The sequence below is a fragment of the Hylaeus volcanicus genome, chromosome 8 (assembly GCF_026283585.1).
Source record: "Hylaeus volcanicus isolate JK05 chromosome 8, UHH_iyHylVolc1.0_haploid, whole genome shotgun sequence".
NCBI classification, from domain to species: Eukaryota; Metazoa; Arthropoda; class Insecta; order Hymenoptera; family Colletidae; genus Hylaeus; species Hylaeus volcanicus.
The window spans coordinates 12,874,712-12,894,246 of record NC_071983.1 but is presented as its reverse complement, the minus strand read 5'-3'; the positions used below and the strand labels follow the sequence as shown (position 1 = coordinate 12,894,246).

At 36.4% G+C, this 19,535-nt stretch overlaps 1 protein-coding gene across 3 annotated transcripts in view; it reads right to left on the bottom strand.

Moving 5' to 3' along the window:
- LOC128880593 (prominin-like protein) overlaps positions 1-19,535 on the bottom strand; it is a 48,084-nt gene that overhangs the window by 28,151 nt on the left and 398 nt on the right. The window lies entirely within an intron of this gene.

Here is a 19,535-nt window from a genome sequence, read left to right as displayed (position 1 = left end):
ACATAACATAACATATATATAATTGTAGAATGTCAATGATTTTACACGTAATGTTAGACATGTTATATGTATATATATATATATGTTATGTTATATATGTTATGTAAATAACAATAAGGCTTTATATAATAAGGCTTTTTTTTTATAATTAAATTTTACATTTACTTTAGATAGGCATGGGATTAATTTCTACGCTTAATATGTATAAAAACTCGAAAATACAAAATATTTGTAGTTTTAATTTCTCGCGTAACTGAATAATTCAATTTAACAACAAACGTGAGCATGCATGGAGCATTGCACGTTTCTCTACTTCGACGATTCTGCGTTAATTAAATTTCAACGATTCTGTCGCTAAATAGCAACTGTTTCGCGTGAAACGAGTTACACTGGGCACGGCTAATCGAGGAACATTCCCTTTGCAGTTTGCACACGCACCTGACTCCGCGCATTATGTGATACCACGGTGCAGGGTAACCGTGGCTTTGTAACACGAGGAAACCTCGACCTCCGTGCTCAGCCGATTTCCGGTTTGCAACGAGGCGCGTGGATCAAGAGCCACGTTCGCCGAAGACGATCTCGTTTCTTGCACAATGTTCAAACGACTCTTTGGACATAGGATTACATGTAAAAATAGCAATAAAGTTTCAACATTTTCAGCAGTTTTCATTATTCGTATGTTTTCCCGTTTTTCAGTAATGATATTTTGAACTGCCCGCCTATATTGTATTAGAGGAAATTAAACTTTTAATATTTTGTAGATAAAATTACTGAAGATTTTCAAATTGATCAGCAATAATTTGAATCTCAGCTAAAAGTTTAGCTTTCTTCGACGCCAAATTTTTCTTTTACATTTCCTATACATTTTCTTGTCAAATCTTCTGATTCGGTCATTGTAGCTTCTCTGTTTCAACGTTCAATTTCTTCTGAAAATTTTCAACGCGAGTTCCAGTAAGAATGAACTAAAGATACAAGTAAATTCAAGATATTATTTAAATTCTCCGAATATTACCCGGTTGCATTGATGAGGTATTCCAGTTTAGTTTTTGTTGATTTTGTTGAATTCGGAAAATGATCGAAGTTAGGGACATGTGAAGAGAACGGTATCCGCAACGACGTTATCATCTTTACTTTATTAGGATAAAAATAAAATACCTACATACAATTTTTGAAAAGCCCCTAATTATCTAAGAAAATACTTACAGCGAGGGCACACTACCAACGAATAAATTGTAGTAAAAACTGCAAAGAAATTTAAAATGCAGTATTCAAATGAACTTGGAGACGATAACGTCATCGCGGACACCGTTCTCTTTAGACGTGGCTAACTTCGTTAATTTTCTGAATTCAACAAAATCCTTTGGCAGATATATTTTTAAAGGTCTACGCTTTAAGAAAATGCAAAAAAAAAAAAATCGATATTTTGAAAGTTCTAGACTTGAATACCACCTTAACATAAATATAACAAATATTTTTGAAAATTTTATCACATGGTTTGTCTATAGAAACTGTAAGAGGCTGTCAACCATCGAACGAGCCGCAACTGTGTGAACTATGCCGAACGAATTGCGACAATTCGCGTCGACGGAGTTTCGACTTTTATGTATTCTTTACGTTTTATGTGTTTATATGTCGTGTGCCAAGTACTTTAGTCTAAATAATAATATACGTTAATCTTATGTGCAATTTGTTTGAGTGTTATCTCACGCCTGCTTCCTTTCCCTGACACCTTACAAAACGAAGTTCATTCCGGTCAGGCGAACAGTAGCGTCACTAAAAATTCGATTCAACGCCAGATACAGGGTGCGTCTATAATTCTCTGTACATGTATTCACTATAAACTTTACAGCGTAAACTTTCATTACTAATTCGACGCTGAAATTGAGTCCGCGTTAGGAATCAATTTAACGATATTTCGAGCTACGTCTGTCCACCACGCCGCGCGCCGGTCAAATTATTCGACAACCAGAGGCTAAAAGTTCCCAGAACAGTCGATTTAGCGAAAGTTAAGCCCCTGCCTCGTGGTTCCCGTAAAAGGAACATCGAAAAGCGATGGAAAATCGATATTAAATCGGACTACCGAAACGCTTCTCGTTTTATTATCCGAACCTTCCACTTCCCGGTAATACCATCGGAGGCGATCGCTATTATCGTAATGAAGAAATCCATTAGCATCCTGCGCGGTAAATATTGGTACGTCGAATATTCTGATTGGACGACTTGACTTCCTCGCAAGCGGATACGCGGCTCTATCGATTTATTAACTCGTTGCAATCTCCCCGCGCAAGATGATATCGTGGAAAATAAGAAGATCGTTCGGGACACTGATTTTCTCATTAACCGACGGTCTCTGGATAGAATATCGACGATCTATGTTTCGTTTTGTGATACTATGAAGAATACCAGACCTGAGCATAAGTACTTGATATTTCACACACGATTGGAAAATGTGCAAAGTGATACCATTATCGATTAATTTTTCTTCTTAATATTTTTTAAACATATTTGATTTTTAAACATATTTATTTGATGATTGAAAAATGTCTAAAGTGGCCCAAATAGGTAAATTTGGCTCTAATCAGTATTGGACAGAAATGTAAAAGAGTACACACAACTCGAGTAATTACCATGAAACGGTTAAACGGTCAACGACGAGTTATATTACGGTTCTTAACATGTAACACGGTTATAAGTCAGAGGTTCGCAACGAGAGGGTCCATGGAACATGGCTTTCTCTGGCTGAAACAAGGTAGGATCGCGGCGAGGTCATTCAGGTGTACACGGCCATCCACGATTGTCCTTCGAACGGGAATATTTAATCGCATACAATTAGAAGAAAGTCATTAACGCCTCCCACGCTTCTACTCCTACAATTTTTTGCAGCCTTGTCGTTGATGAACGCATCGAGATACATTTTATGTGTCGAATATAAAATCTATCCGTACCAATATTCATTACTGTCCTATTTATGTCTGTTTACTATCCTAACTGTTGTCATCATCATTATTATCTTTTAAACGTAACATTGTAGCTTAATATTGTAATTTATTGTTGATATTTTTAATATTTTTGCACATGTGCATATCCTCATACGTTCTTCCATACTTCCACTTGGCATAAGTCCATAAACATCCGCAGTCTGATAATCATCAAATGTCTTTATTACGTACATATGTGAAAACATATCTGTTCATAAATGAAGATACGTGACGGTGGACGAATAATTTTGTCATTTCTTTCTCTATAAAAAAATGGTTATAGAGGATAAAATATTATTATTACAATGTATACCCAGAACCGATTCCATCAATAAATGTAAAACGTGATTTTAATCTACAGGCTAAAAAAACAATGAGTTAAAAATTTACGTAAAAGTATTAATCGAAAATCCTATTAAATTGTTAAAGCGGTTTATTTAAGATAAAAAAAAATTCACGAAAAACACTTAACCCTTTGACTGCGAAGGGCGTATGTATACGCCCCCGAGAAATAGGCCCAGAGAAACGTTTGTATTCGTTAAATCAATTTTAAAAAAATAACAGCTTAAAGGGGATGATGAAACGAAACTTTTTTATATGTACAGTGTATTCACAGGACGCTTAGTTTCGAAAATTAAAATTGAAAAGCATGAAGTTCGTTATAAGAATTGTATTTCAGTAAAAAGATCGTCTAAGATCGCGTTTTCAATTTTTATCTCTGAAATTAAACGTCGTACGAATAAATTGTAAATATAAAAAAGTTCCGTTTTGTCATTCTCTATAAGGTGATATTTTTTAAAAATTTGATTGTTCCACCGTTACTTTTTTTTTTCTTTAAGACAACACCAACAGGATGAGACGCTACGAGATCTCAGGAAAAATATCTTTCGAGTTTTCAATTTTTATCTCTGAAACTAAACGCCGTATGAATAAACTGTAAATATAAAAAAGTTTCGTCTTACCCATACCTATAAGCTGATATTTCTTTCTTTTAAATTCGATTGTTCGACTGTTGTTCTTTTTCTCTTTAAAACAACAGTAACAGGATCACACCGCTACAAGATCTCAGGAAAAAGATCGTCTAAGTTTTTAATTTTTATCTCTGAAACTAAACGTCCTATGAATAAACTGTAAATATAAAAAAGTTTCGTCTTATCGTTCCCTATAAGCTGATATTTATTTAAAATTCACACCTCTACGCCTCTTAGAATTTCCAGCAAAAATCGTCCCGCAGTCAAAGGGTTGATACTCGGTCTCCTAACGAGGTTTCTCCCCTTAATCCAAATAGCGTTAATTCTCGTGGATCGAGAATAAATTTTGTCCGCGTGGACGTCACGCGTCGCCAAACAAACCCAGAAAACCGCCAAGCAAGAGGAAGTCGAGCGACGGGAGCGCAGAGTTGGAGGGAAACACGATGAAAGTACCGCATAGCACTCTCTGGCGAAGAAAACCGCAGCCGGTGTGCGGTGAACATCGCCGCGCTACCGGAAACAGAGTTCCCCTTAACGACTAAGCAGGAGCTCCAGGAGGGGAAAAACGAGTCGAACAAACGAACTGGACTCCGCGAGGCGGTGGCAGACGATGAGATCACCTGCGATAGAGCACGGATGAATCAGACGGAGTCAGTCGTAGTGGGGTTCTGCAGGATTCTAACGGCACTCTCGAGGAATTAACGACCTCCGCGTCGTCGTCGGGCACGCGCGGTCGCGTATTAAAAAACCGTAAGAGAGCCGTGGAAATAAAAATGCCAGGGGTGGAACCCGAGCGTCCTCGAGATCCTGCGTCGCGGGGGAGGAACTCCGTGCGAGCGAGCCAGGATCGATCGCGACCGGGGAAAATTCCGACCGCGCGACCGACACTCAAGCTTTCCCTCTCAGCCCCGTTAACCCTTTGCACTCTCAATTTTTTTTTCCTTCGATTCTCTCTCCCCGATAACTCTCCATCATTTTATGCGCTTTACTTGAGATGTGCTTCGAAAGACGGTTTCTTGATTGGTACTAACCCTGGACCATTCTATTTGTTAACCTTTTACACTGGGAGCCATCTGGTTGCGTAACACGCAAACAGGAATCGCGTTGTATTTGCACTAGAAATACCGTACAAGTTAATTTCATACATGGATGTTGAGCTTGCTTTTTGAAATTGTTCAATTATTAATAAGGTATTCGTTACATTTTTAAATGACAATTATTAACATTTTGACGCAGAGACCGACACTTCCTCGTTTTCAACAAAATAATTATTAACGCATGGATACAATTCTCTCGTTTGATTTTATTGTTGATTTTGTAATATTAAGCTATTTTGCGATAAAGAAGTAGTGGAGAAATGTCAAAAGTCTTATCGAAATATCTTATATTTTCTTTTCGTCACTGCTTGTACTAGTCGCGGGATCCTGTCGAGTAATTTTTAAAATTTTTCTGAATCTATTATTGTCAACTTCTTTGTAATGGTTCCCATAAACGTTCTTTTTTTTTTTTTCAGACACACTTTGCGTACGTTTCTGTCTATTGCTTCCCATAATTTCCATATTGGATTAAGATTTTGCGATTGGAGATGCCATACCGTAATTTTCAGTTCGCGATTACTTTGTAGGCCTTTTAAATAATTTGTACAAATTTTTGCGGTGTGTTTGGGATCATTGTCCTGCATAAATATAAAGTTCCGTCCTATTAAGCGTTTACCAGACGGCGCTGCATGGTCACGTAAAAGTTGCAAATACCGTTCTTTCTTTTGAAATTCCCTTTATTTGCACTAAATCACCAGTTTGATTTCCCCCAAAACAACCCCATACCACGAATTATTGCAAAAGAAGATCGTTAATTTTCTTTTTGAAACAACAAAATCAATATCACTTTTTATTATCAAAATAATAACCTGGATTACGCATCCGTATTAAATCTTGCCGTCCAAGGGAAAACGTTTTAAATTTGCCTGGCAGTGAATGGGTAACGACGAAACTTCGTAAATTGAGCAAAGAGAAACAAGGTTTGCATAAAGAAAATGAGTACAGTTCCATCCAGAGCGGTCAAGTGTACTGAAGGTTTATTAGCTTGTACTACTTCAGGCCCGAGAACCACTGAACCGTGTTCTGTCTTTTCTTCAGCTAGCTGAATCAGGGAAGAAACGATCACCATAATTGGTTTTCTTTTATTCGATTTATCGAGGTCATATATTTAAAAGTCCTCGCTTAACTCTTACAGTGGGTGTAGAAAGTATTCGTACACTGATCAATTTCCAAAAAAACTGTGTAAAATTGTAATTTATTAACTTATTTTTTATAAACAATGACATTCTACATATTCTCGGAAGTCTCTAGAATAGATAGATTACAAAAAGAAATAGTTATATATGTAAGTTGCGAAATTAACAAGAAAAAAAACAATTAATCGATAGAAATATTGAAGGAATAAGTATTCGCACGACTGTTTAATTTTTAACACTTGATTAAAAAGAAAAGAAATTTACATTAATTTATAAGTATATAATGTTTCCTCCGTGGGATTTCCTTTTGATTTTATCATTATTGTAACTTTTCTAAGCATTAAATTAACAAAATTATTAGTTATTCGATGTGGGATCTTCTTCAATTCCTCTATTAGAACCTTTTTTAAAAGTACTTTACTGGAAATTTGATATTTTTCAATTCGTACGTCGACCAATAAACCGATGTGTTTACGTTACAAACTCTACTCTAAATGGTTCATAAGAATCGTACAAATACTTATTGCTTCTATACTTTTACCCACTTTTCGCATTTTTTTGTTAATTTCACAAATTATATTAACTAGTAAATGTTGTTTGGACTATATCTATCTTAGAGACTTCCGAGAATATGTAAAATATCATTGATTATAAAAAAAGAAGTTAAGAAACTACAATTTTCCCCAAACACTGTACAAATAAATCGATAATAACTAGTCCTGTCTTTGTTCGTCGATTAAGGGGGGAGGGTCAAGTAAAATTCAAAATTTTGACCTCTTTTTTCGTTTAGAAAATTAGTTTACCATCTGGAGAATGTGCTCCGACCATTTCAGCTAAAACTTTGAAGTCTAAATGTACCTATAAAGTCATTAAAGTGATGTGCTCCGAACGATACACGAAGGACTATTTTTATTAGATCCGGAAACTTTAAACGCATTTTTCTCGAAACAACATTTCGCGTGCCGTGCAATGTAGCTTAGAGATTTCTCAGCCGATTGCTATGAAACATGGCACAAAATATTCCTTAAACTATTCTCCTTTGCAACAACCTAAAGGTTTTTATAAAAATTGGTTTTTATAAAGATTTCTCAGCCGATTGCTATGAAACTTGGCACAAAATATTCCTTAAACTATTCTCCTTTGCATCAACCTAAAGGTTTTTATAAAAATTGAAATAAACAATGTTTTTAATCATTTTTTTTTTATAACAAGATTTTTTTAACCTGGGGTGAAATTTTAAATTAAAAATTTTGTTTTAATCCAGGCTGATGCAAAGCGCATTACTATATTTTTGTAACGAAAAATTGGTGGATTTTTGATTTCAAATAATTAGAGTGATCTGTGCGTTGCACGGCGCATTTTCGAGAAGTCAACTTTAAACAGCTGCTGTTCATTCATTTATGATTATTTTTACATAAAAAAATTATACAGATTATCTAAATGCTACAAAATAACAAGTAATTAGTTGTAAATAAACATATATTACGCAGTCTAACAAAAATAATTCGCGAAAGAGCGGTTGTTTACTTGACCCTCCCCCCTTAATCGTTGTAAAGACGTTAATTCTTGGATTTTTTTTCCTCGCGAAGCTACGCAGAAACAACATCAAAGGATACATCCTCGACGAAAAGAAAATGAGAAGAATCGCGCGTTTCTTGGATATTCAACGATGTTAAGGCGAACAATCGTAGGTGGGCAGTGTGCGTGCGGCTGGGTTAATCGCCACGCGATCGACTCCTTTCAATTTCAATATTTATGACGATCCGAGTGGCCCGGACCATTGTCATGGAAGCGCCGATGCAGCGGCTGCATTCTCTCCGGCACAAAAGGAGCCGTAATGAGAGAGATCAAAGAAGGGAAAGGGTGAAAAACGCGGCGTGCGCACTCGTGTATGTGTGCCAGAGGCAGATGAACACAACAAGAGGAACGCGAACAACGGACACGTAACGGAGAGAAGAGAGATCTCGGCGCACCTGCAGCGCTCCAGCTTCGACGGAGTCCCAGAAATGCAACTGTTCGTGTGCCACGCATTGTCTCAAGTCTCGGCGAGCTCGAAACGACGCTTTTCATCACGGGCGAAAAATTTAATGAGAAAATGAGCCTTCTCTTTCTGACTCCATTAGACAATGGATTGGACTTAATTGGTTTCTGTGTTTCAGCACATATTTCTGCAACGAAATCAACTATTTCGCGTCGAATCGCGAGAGATGGAGGTGAGCGTTACTTGAATAAAATAGGACGCGCGGAGTTTTAACCCTAGGGTGCGCAATTCTTTAAATCGGAGCAAATACGAATAACGCTCTGCCGAAAACATTCTGATGGCAACAGTCAGAATTTGGCCAAAAATAATTATCTTCAATGGTGCTGTGACCTTTCTATAGCGTAGATGTCGCTGTACGAGATTAGATCCGTTCGAAAAATGTATAATTAAGAAATTATGTACTTCGGATGTTTCCTCATATTGTATGTACCAATGCTAAGGTATTATTAGACTGCGGATCTTTATGCAAAATAAAATCTTCACGAACGTGCCTACAAAAATTGCACCTATTCAGCAAATATCATAACATGAACTTTACTTTCAATCTTTTTTATATTCTTGCATATTGCTTGCATTTTGTAGTTTCTTGCACATTCAAATTTCCTATAAATGCATAATTCTAAATCTATAAACTGTTTATGAATTTACAATTTTTGTATACACTGACAAACTCTATAAATACGTTATTTCGTTATAAACGGAAATACACGTTGTAAATTTATATGTGTTATAAATCCCAAAAGTATGTTGAGCTTCTATACAATTCTTATAAACATGTACGTAGTCTATAAATTAATATCTTGTTAATGTATTATATTAACGTTATGTATCATTTATTCATTACTGCGAGAGTTTTTCAGACACATAGTTCGAATAAACACATTCTTCGATAATTGTTTATACCGAACGAAAAGAAGAAAAAAGGTCCGTTGAATAAAAATCGATAAGAACAGTTTAGTCGTATACTAACGAAAACACTCGTAAGAAAAATGTTTCATCTACGAGTTTCAGGTACAGAAAGGTGCGGCTTTGAAAAAGTTTGGCAATCACTGCCTTAAATAAATTACCGAATACGCAGAATCCCAAGAAGGACGCGCGCGTATCGATTGAGAAGGATGTTTCTGCGTACGTTCAGTGATTACTGTATTTATGTATTGCGCTATAAACGGTTACAATGTCTCTCCCGCGTCCCTAATTGCTTTAACGACCAATGTCCCGAGTGGAAAGTTAATTTCGCGCTGTAATCGTAGCGAGCAACTGCAACGACCGCGGCGCATCTCCTTGCAGAGAGGCATCATTATACCAGAGTTGCGTGTGGGCAGGAATGCACCGTCTGCGAATAATCTTCGGTCGTTGGAAAGTCTACCATTGGAGACACGTGTGCATATATGTCGCAGGGTGACGATGAAAATGATGATTTGATCAAATCCGTACGATAGATGATCAAGTCACGGAAGATTTACGGAGCTCCGAAGTTGTTAGTTTTGGTGAGCAGCTGAATAGGGAAAACGTAATTTTCAATTTCTAGTGAATATTTTCAAAATTTCGTCAAGCGTATCAGTTTTTTTAGAAATGGGTTCTAAGCCTCCATTAAGCCTAAATTTGAAGGTTCGATACAAATCCATTCGCATAATGAGGTTCCAGCATTTAACTGTACCGATATATGGCTCTCATAACGGTATAACTCGGTGAAAAAAACTATTTCACATTCAAATTTCCCATAAATGCATAATTCTAAATCTATAAACTGTTTATGAATTTACAATTTTTGTATAGACTACGTACCAGCGTACTACAAAAAAAAAAAGAAAGAAAAAAAAGAAAAGTGCTTGTTAAAATGTGCACTGCGTTTATTTATGTATCATTTCCAAAAAGTAAAGATCTAGGTAGTGTTGGAAATGTAATGCAATGCTTGTGGTGGGTGAGTGAGTGAGAGTGAGAGAGAGAGAGAGAATGGTAACAAGTAGCCCGTCAAACAATTAAATTTATAGAAAGAAAGTGCTTGGACGTTATTTCAATATGGAGATCTGGCATCGACTCGCATCCATTTTGCGTTCATTTTTTCCTAAAGTATAGATAATTATTGTCTGTTGCTCACATAGCTGTGCGAAGATATTAGACCGAGCCTTTGTACGAAGGGGAACGTATCTGGCTTCGATTATTTTTGCAATCGCTCGGGTATGTTCGACTTTTCGTAGCTGGACATTACAATCAGTGATTTTCAATCTGCCTTCCACGCCTCGAATATCAGACCTTCCTTATCAATAGTAGCAATTTATGCTCGGTCTATATCTTCATATGTCTATGTTTGCTCAGGAGTTGGCGAGGCAGCTGAATTGGCTGTCGTCTAACGGCGACACTTCACTCATACAGCTATGCGAACCTGGCACCCGACTTTTCAAAAATTAATTTTTTTTTATAGAAACTGATAGTATCTCGTTTGTACCTGATTGTACCACCAATAGTTTCGTTTGTACCTTCATCAATTAATAATTAAAAAACATTTTTTAAATTGTCAATACCGGACATTGAGATTTTTGAAATCTGTTTTTTCCCTATTCTTTAGAATCGTTTGTACCCGTTTGTACCGCTTTTCGTTTCATTCGTACCTCAATAGTTAAAATTTTACAAGCAATTGTCGATACGCGTAAGAGTGGAAATCGTCAATTTTCAAGATTCTTTAAAGCTGTCCCCTCGGTCCTCTCTACTTTGTAGTTGTTTCGCCAACTCCTGAGAAACGGTTAATACCTACTAAATAAAGAAAAAAATTGTCTCGATGCAATTAAAATTGACGGAGTTATGCGCATTTGAGAAATGGCAACATTTTGATGAATAATTTAGTTGTGTAGTATGTTTCGTGTAGTTAAAGTTTCATGCGTATAAACAATATTTCATATGAACCAGCATAAAAGACACCTAAATGCTACAACTTTTGAAAAGCCCTAATTTGTCTAAGAAAAAATAACTACATACATAAGTAAAAGCAAAGAACCGTGTCATGCTTGCCGGAAGAATGTATTAATACATAAACGATGTCTAGCCTGTAGGAGTAGAAGTGTATAAAAATAAACCGTGAATATTCGATACGTTTTCTCCCAATTGCGAGGTGAATCACACTCGGCCCTATTATTCACCGTTCGTTCGAAGCAAGAGTTCGCAGTAAGGAGCCTCGACTCTCCGTGACTTGCGGGCATTCGGGAATGTCGGTCGCTTTAATTGCTGGCAGAGCGTTAATTGAGCCTTCCCCGCGGCTGATTCGGGAGTTGGCCCGCGCTCAAAAAAAAATATCGTATCTGAGAACATCCTGCATAGACGACACGAGGTTGATGGACTTTCAGCTTTCGGTCGCATGCGATTACAGCTGCCACGCGAATATCCCCTTTACTTCGATCATTGAACCGGCAAATCGTTTCCTGGCAACAGACTTTTTGGCAGACGACGGTAACATTCTTATCTGAATAAAAATTTCAAGTGTACCAGATACGATATAATTGTTATTCGTTGTTTTAGTGATTCATAATTTCGGTTTTTATAACGTATCAAAGTTTCAGCAACTTTCTACATTCTACTTTGATTTAAAGTGAAAAAATTCACGTGAAAATTTGTATGTTCCATAAGAGCCCGCGTCAAAATTACAAAAATTTGACATCGTTTTTCATCAAATTGGAATGGTTAATAATTGTTATTTGTTTTTAAATGGTACACAATTTCGGCTTTTCTAACATATCGAAGTTTCAGCAACTTTCTACATTCTACTTTGATTTAAACTGAAAAAATTCACGTGAAAATTTGTATGTTCCATAAGAGCCCGCGTCAAAATTACAAATATTTGACATCGTTTTTCATCAAATTGGAATGGTTAATAATTGTTATTCCTTTTTAAATGGTTCACAATTTCGGTTTTTCTAACATATCGAAGTTTCAGTAACTTCCTAAATTCCATTTTGATTTAAATTTTACTTGAAACTTTAAGCAAAAAAAAGATTCTACATTTTGAAACAATGTGAGTGGTGTAACCTTTCAATTACTGGATGGATAATAAACATGTATAATTACTTTCTGTGCCACTGTTTTAAACTCTCGCCAATTCGTTTGTCCATTTCTATTTTCGTGGCAATTTAATCGATTCAATTATTTGCACGCTGTAGTTTCTCTTCCACGATATCAGTCTATTCTATGAGACCGTTTTCGCGCGCGTTGTGAATTTCTGCTCCGTGAACAGTGAACGGTTCATATCGCTTTTCATTGACACGAATTTGTTATGCTTTAGTATGATCCCAGAATCCGAGAGAAAATCTAAATTATTATTAAAATTACATACCAGATGCATATATGTATATTATTTCTAATGATAAAATTAACCTGAAATGTCTACATAAAAATTGCTGTGAATAATAAGTATGATTAATTTGATATATTCAAGACATCTTCAGAAGCGCAAAGATTGCAAAGAATTCTAGTAAATATCAAGTATTCTAATCAAATGAAAGTCATAGTTTTACTATAAAATATACATAATATTTATACCTATGTACACACATACACATAACTATAAAATGATTTATTGTTAAAATTTTACTGTAAATTATTATTTACCCAGAGATATATCTATATTACATCATGTATATACAATTAAACAGTGCTATCAGTGCAGATGGGGAAGAATTTTGGTTTCCTAGCTTTCCCAGCGCCCAAAGTTCCTCGTCGAAGAAAGGGAAGATAAGGAGCGTACTCGAGTGAATTTCCATTGCGTTCCGTTGCACATTAGTCGGCGCATTCATTGATCGGTGTCTCTACTGCAAGAGATTGCGCGAGTATTGTTTACATTGTTAGATACCATTCCTCGCTACGTCGAACAAGTTTGTCCCTATCATGAAGTTCATGGAGCGTTATCAGGGATCGATAAATTGTGCATTAAATTAACGAGTCACCGGGTGCACACGGTCGATTGGTATGCAGAATTAACTTCTGGTCTAATTGGGATTGACGAGCGTAGGAAGAGCCAAGTACGGAATACATATTCGCTTTTTCTACGTCTGAATCGGACCACGACCGCAGGAAGCAATTGTGCTTCGCTCGTCAAACAAAATAAACGGTTCTCTATATAGATATTATAAAATAACTCTTCCAAACGTCCATTAACCCTTTGACTTCGAATATATGTACGCTCTCGAGAAATTAGCTCGGAGAAATGTTTGTATTCGTAGAATTAATTTTTAAAAAATATCAGCTTATAGGGAACGATGAGACGAAACTTTTTTATATTTATAGTTTATTCGTAGAACGCTTAGTTTCGAAAATAAAAAATGAAAAGTTAGAGGTTCGTTGCAACAATTGAATTTCAGGAAAAAGGTCTTTTGAGTTTTCAATTTTTATCTCTGAAACTAAACGTCGTATAAATAGACTGTTCGCATAAAAAAGTTTCACTTTGACATTCTCTATAAGATGACATTTTTTTTTAATTCTAAGGGTTGTTTATATTTCACGAATCAAAGTTTTACTTTCACTAATAATCATAATCAAAATTTTCTCTTCTTTCGCATATTTTAATTTCAAATGGATTTTCGAGAATGTTGGATATTACCTTACTGGTAACCACCAATCGCTATAATAATTGTACTCTCCTCCCGTTATGAATAGTTGACACAGATGCTTAAGTTTAGACAAGGTCGCACAGTAACCGCGTATAAACAGTTAATTATAATTTATATTCCTTTAATATAAACCCCTACTCGACAGCTAGGAATTAATATTCGATGTATAAATGTGTGAATATTAACAAATAAGTGTATTTATTAATTTTGTTCTAATTCTATTAGAACTGAAGTGTGTTTCAAAAGTAACTTTAGAATCTTGTGTGTTTTTTTTTTTTTTTTTATAATAATAAAATATACTTTTTAACGCAGTCATGTTGAACAAATTAATACAAATGTATATACATACATTTTATAAATTGGATATGTTCCATACATTCAATAATAAAATTCGTTTTATTAAAAAATAAAATCCTAAAGCCATTATAATTGTTTAGGATAACACGATTGAAGATCATATACCAACATGTACTTCGTTACTCGTTCATTTGATATGTTCAAAAAGTAGGACTATAATCTTACTAATATTTAGGTACATTAAATAAAATTTGTCATCATCCATGAAGCTGTCAATAAAAATGCATGTTTTGTACAAAAAAAAAAAAGTGTAGGTATTTTGTTATATAAATTGGGCCTTTTCAAAAATTGTACGAACATAGGTATTTTTGATAGACTGGTTCGTCTGAAATATCGTTTATACACATGAAACTTTAACTACACGAAATATACTACGGAACAAAATTATTCATCCAAATACCATTTTTCAAATGCGCATAACTCCGTCAGTTTTATATATATAAAAAAAAAAAAAGTCGATTGGCGGTAGGTATACCATTTTAAACGACAGTCGCTGTATTTCTGTACAATGTACATACATTCTCAGTGCATTTATTTTTGTAGCAAAATAAAAGATTGAATTCTAGTAAATATTCCACCAGCCAATTTGGACGTATTGAGTTCCATAGTTATCTCGGTAGTTTCCTCGGGCTTTCGTTGTTCGATAAACGGCCTCCTACGCTTATCTTCATGCGAGGGACACGGCACGTCCCCTCGTCTACTTGGGGTACGTATTAATTTCCTGCTATTGTGCCCATGAAGTGTATGCAGCAGGATAGACGGGGCGTGAATGCGAATCGTCGTGAATAAGTGAAAGGACCGATCCGTGAGTAAGTCCGGCGTCTGACAAGGGCATAATGGAAATAAATAAGTGTCACCTAGTCCTTTCGTTGGGAACAGTATCTTCTCTTTTGCTGGAAGCAAGTTTCAGATGGCGGTGTCCCATTTAAAAGAAAATAGAATCTTTTCCTCTTCACGGATACATAATCACTCAAACATTTTTCCTCCGCCATGAATTCTGTTCGGATGGAAATTAGAATCTACTCGATTTTACATGGAACTGGTCAACGAGATAACGAGGCTCCAAACTGAGCTGCAAAACGTCAAGCTCGTCAACTGAAATTTGCGCAAGCACAAGGTAAATGGAATTCACGATGCTTCGTTCTCAAAATTGGTACGATCTTTCGCGCGTCTACTATGTGAAAACTGTTGGTTTATTTAATAATAAACGTAACAAAAATAAATCTAAAGCTGAGGGACACTGCGTTTTTCAAAAGCGAAAGTTTCTTTTCTGCTGCCCTTCGTAGTTGGGCCTCTGACAATATTTATGTTCGAGAGGGCAGTGTAAAAAAACATGTGGCAGACCCAAGCCACATTTTTCTTCTACGACGTGGGCGCCAATTTTCCTATGCGCTTTTGTAAGAGCTCTCAGTCTCAGTTCTATGTATATTTGATATAAAATATTTAGTGTGAATTTGTTCATATAAAAATCCCATAATCCAATAGAAACTAGTAAGGACTTATTTCATTATTTGGTGTCATACAAGTATCGTCTCGAAATAAACAACTCGGTCGTGACACGCGAGTTGCTTATCTCGAGGGAGGTGTGCTATTCGGCTTGACTTTGTCGTCTCGAGAAAGACGAGGGGGAACCCGTAGAAAAAACAAGGGGTTCCGTGCAGCGGCAAACTACACACAACTGATAGTGTTGTTTAGAATACATTACACATGTTCTGTGCCCTTTCCACTAATCTGTTTGGCTTCTCGGTTTCACGGACCTCTCACTTCTTTTCGGATCTCTCGTTCGGCGGGCGGCTTCAAACAAAAAGGTAGGGACAGCGAATGTCTTATATCGAGGCGGAAAACAGTTGCTTATTTCGAGACAATAATGTACTTCGAGTGATGGGTAAACGATATCATTCCTTGTCTATTTACTTGATATATGTATACATATATTTATCTATTGAAAACGCAATAAACTGTGAAATGCATAATCAACAGTTTATGGTATTCTATTGCGCACTTTACATTTTTTCACTTGTTCATCGAGACTCTTTTGTCCACTTGGTTGCGCTTCAAGGCGCATCCATATTGGACGTAACCAAATAACATTTTGAGATGGAATACTATAGTTAGAAAACGTTGGTCACACGCGTTATCGACGACGCGAAGCTTGCAAAAACAGAGGGTCAAGGCAGAGTACTCCATCGGTAAATCGGAGCACTCGATAGGTAAAACAGAGTATTCAGTTGGTAGAATTGAGTATAAATTGGTCTCAATGAAATTGTGTCGTGTTTTAAGATACGATCAGCAATTTTATCTTCCAACAAGTTTCTGAATTCGTAGGTATACGGTATACTAGGTATACTTTTATCCAAATATTTGGATAAAAGCTGAAAGTACTATTTTTTTTATAAATAGTATCTAACATCTGGCTTAAATTTTATAATTCCACTATTCTTCCTTTCGTATAAGTCTTTGAACTTATCATTAACTACTGAATAGTTAATTAATGTGTTTAATCACTTTGTGCATCACAGTTTTAAACCTTAATCAATTTGTAGATTTATTTAATTTACGTTGTCTGATAAACTTAATCTGACGCTATGGTTTCCTCGCGTTCTTCCTCGCGTTATCGACTATGACAAGTTTACAAGCACAGATAAGTAACTTGGAATCTGGATTACAGACAAGGTTGTAATAAAACAGAATATTTAGCAAGTAAAGCAGTGTTTAGTCGGTAAAGTGGATTATACAGTCGATAAAGCAGCATATTCAGCCGATGAAACAAGGTATACGGTCGATAAAACATTTCCGTACCATATGGCGCGAGTACTCATTGTTACCGACGAAGTGCCCTTCTACTCCCTCGTTTGTACACGATCTGAAATCCAGGTTGCTTGTTCGTATGCAAATTTCTTGGCCAGCGACGCTAATCTCAGACTCCTCGAGAGGACCGTAAAATGCAGAGTTCCTCAACTGCTGAGTACGAACGTCTCACGATTCTCGATCTCCTTTAACACATCTGCCCGTAAACTAGATCTCTCCGATCAGGGGAACAATGGGTCACATTGCTCGGTTGCTAGACAGACTCCTTAGGAACGGATTGCGACGAGGTTTCGCGCCAAAAGCAGAAAGAGAAAAGAGACAACGATTTCTCGCGGTGTCTCGACGCCAGATTATTATTGCACGCGAACCTTATACGGGGTGGGTCGGTGGGAATCCGGTTCTCGTCATCGTGTCCACCAGAGGGCAGGTTCTAGTTCTTTTTTTCTCTCCATACGGGGGACCCTCGCGCGCGCACCGCATTTTTATTCGGATATCAAGTTCCGCTGAGACGACGGATGCGAGGTCGTCCCCACTATAAAACCAAGGGGTGGACCACCCTCTGGACGACAGCCATAAATTCGCTCGGCATTGTTCTCGCCGAAAGCTTCTCGGGGACTTTGTCGCAGTTTACGAGCTTCTTAGGCGTTTCGATAAGCTTTTTCGAGCTCAATTCGGAACAACCAGTTCCGTTCTATCCGAAGATTGTTCTCGCCAGTATGTAGTTTGGGCGCATACTCTGATTTATCAGCCGAGTACTCTGTTTTATCGACTGGTTGCTTTGTGTACCGTCTAAGTACTCTGTTTCACCCACTGAGCGGTCAGTTTTACCAATCAAGTCCCCTGTCTTACCAACGAAATAGTTACACAGATAAGATATTATTTCAGGCTTTCACGACCCAGTTTTTCATATAGTTGATATTCACTGAAGCTTTTGGATAATATACGTTTCGTCAGCATTGCAGCTAGATTTTATGGAGATATCAGTGTGTCATTTGAGTCGTAAAAAAGCTGGCCGCCACGTTTCACTGTATAAAAATGATATTTATTTTACTTAATTGATTTATAAAAAAAATAATATTATTCGTTATGTAGTATGCATACATTTGTTTTCTAATTTTTGTGAAGTATCTTTAAATAATTTATGTCACACATTTTAGATATACAAAAAAAAGTGACGTATTTCTATTAATCGAAGTCGAATTCAAGGTATTTTCATTGGCAAAAGTTTTTTTATGAATGACTAAAAATATTACGAATTTCAGTTTAAAATTAAGTAAAAATAAAAAAATTGGTTATAAATTAGAAACTTGACATTAAAAACAAAGGTTATAACGATAAATTTGTTTATTTAAATGTCGTACTTATTGGGCTGTCTGGAAAGTCCATGCTGATTTTTACTAGACGTTACGGGTCTGAATATGTCGGAATGGCTGAAAACAAATAACATGTGTACAATTCTTAAAAGGTGGAAAAGTTGTGGAACAAAATGATACATATATAATTCAATAAATACACATCAAAATTCAAATATGCCTTTGAATTTTTCTTGAAAATAGGCACGAACTTTCCGGACAACCCGATACAAATATATTCGATTAATTAACATTTCATATACATTTGAAAATAGAAAATGAAGGTATAATTACCGCCAAGTGAATCAATTACCGTGATGCTATTTTACAATTTGTACGGATTTCGCAATAAAAAATAACGAGTCAACAAGTGAAAAGACGTGTCCTCGTGTGCAGCCGCACAAATCTTTCTTCCCCGATTTACCATGGACGTTCGTGCATGCCGAAACAAGCCAGAACATTTCCGCTTTGAAAAGGGAACGTCCTCGAGCCTTCCGCTCCATAGAGTTTCGCTTTGCGCGCGGAAGAAAGGGCAAAGAGGATGAGCCAAGGGAGTGCTCGGCTAAACACCCACGTGCATTAAAACGCGCAGTCTTTTCAAAACATTTTTCACGCCGATGAGCTCCCGGTCCTTCGCGATTTACCGTAGAAATTATTAATCTCCGTAATGCACAGTAAGCTCTAACGAACCTGTAATCCACGTCTCAGTAATGTCACAGCGTACTCAGTGTAGAAGTGTAGAAGTTCATGTGAAAGGTTTAATCAAAGATACTATTTTCGTATTAACGTTCGCTTACTTTTGGGGTGACGAGTAATTCGCGAACCGAAGTTGTTGACAATTGACTTTTCTACTTTTATAAAACAACTTTGAATACGAATTTGTTCCAAGTTCTGTTTCGAATTGCATCACAGAGGCAGCGGCTTTTATTAAGCAAAAGGAATTATAATATTGCCGTAGTTAATAATTAATCATGATTTTGAGAAGCTGTACGCAGGTAGCAATTATTGATTAGCTTGCTAAATGGGAATAAGTGATAATCAATAATGGTGATTTGGTAACTAATTGAGATTTATAATACAACGATATATTTGAAATTAAATTAGAATGCAAAATACGGAAGACGTTTATGAATCGATCTAATAATTCCGAAGACGGAGAGTTACGTAACGTAAATCTGGATAGCATTCTCGAATTTGGAGA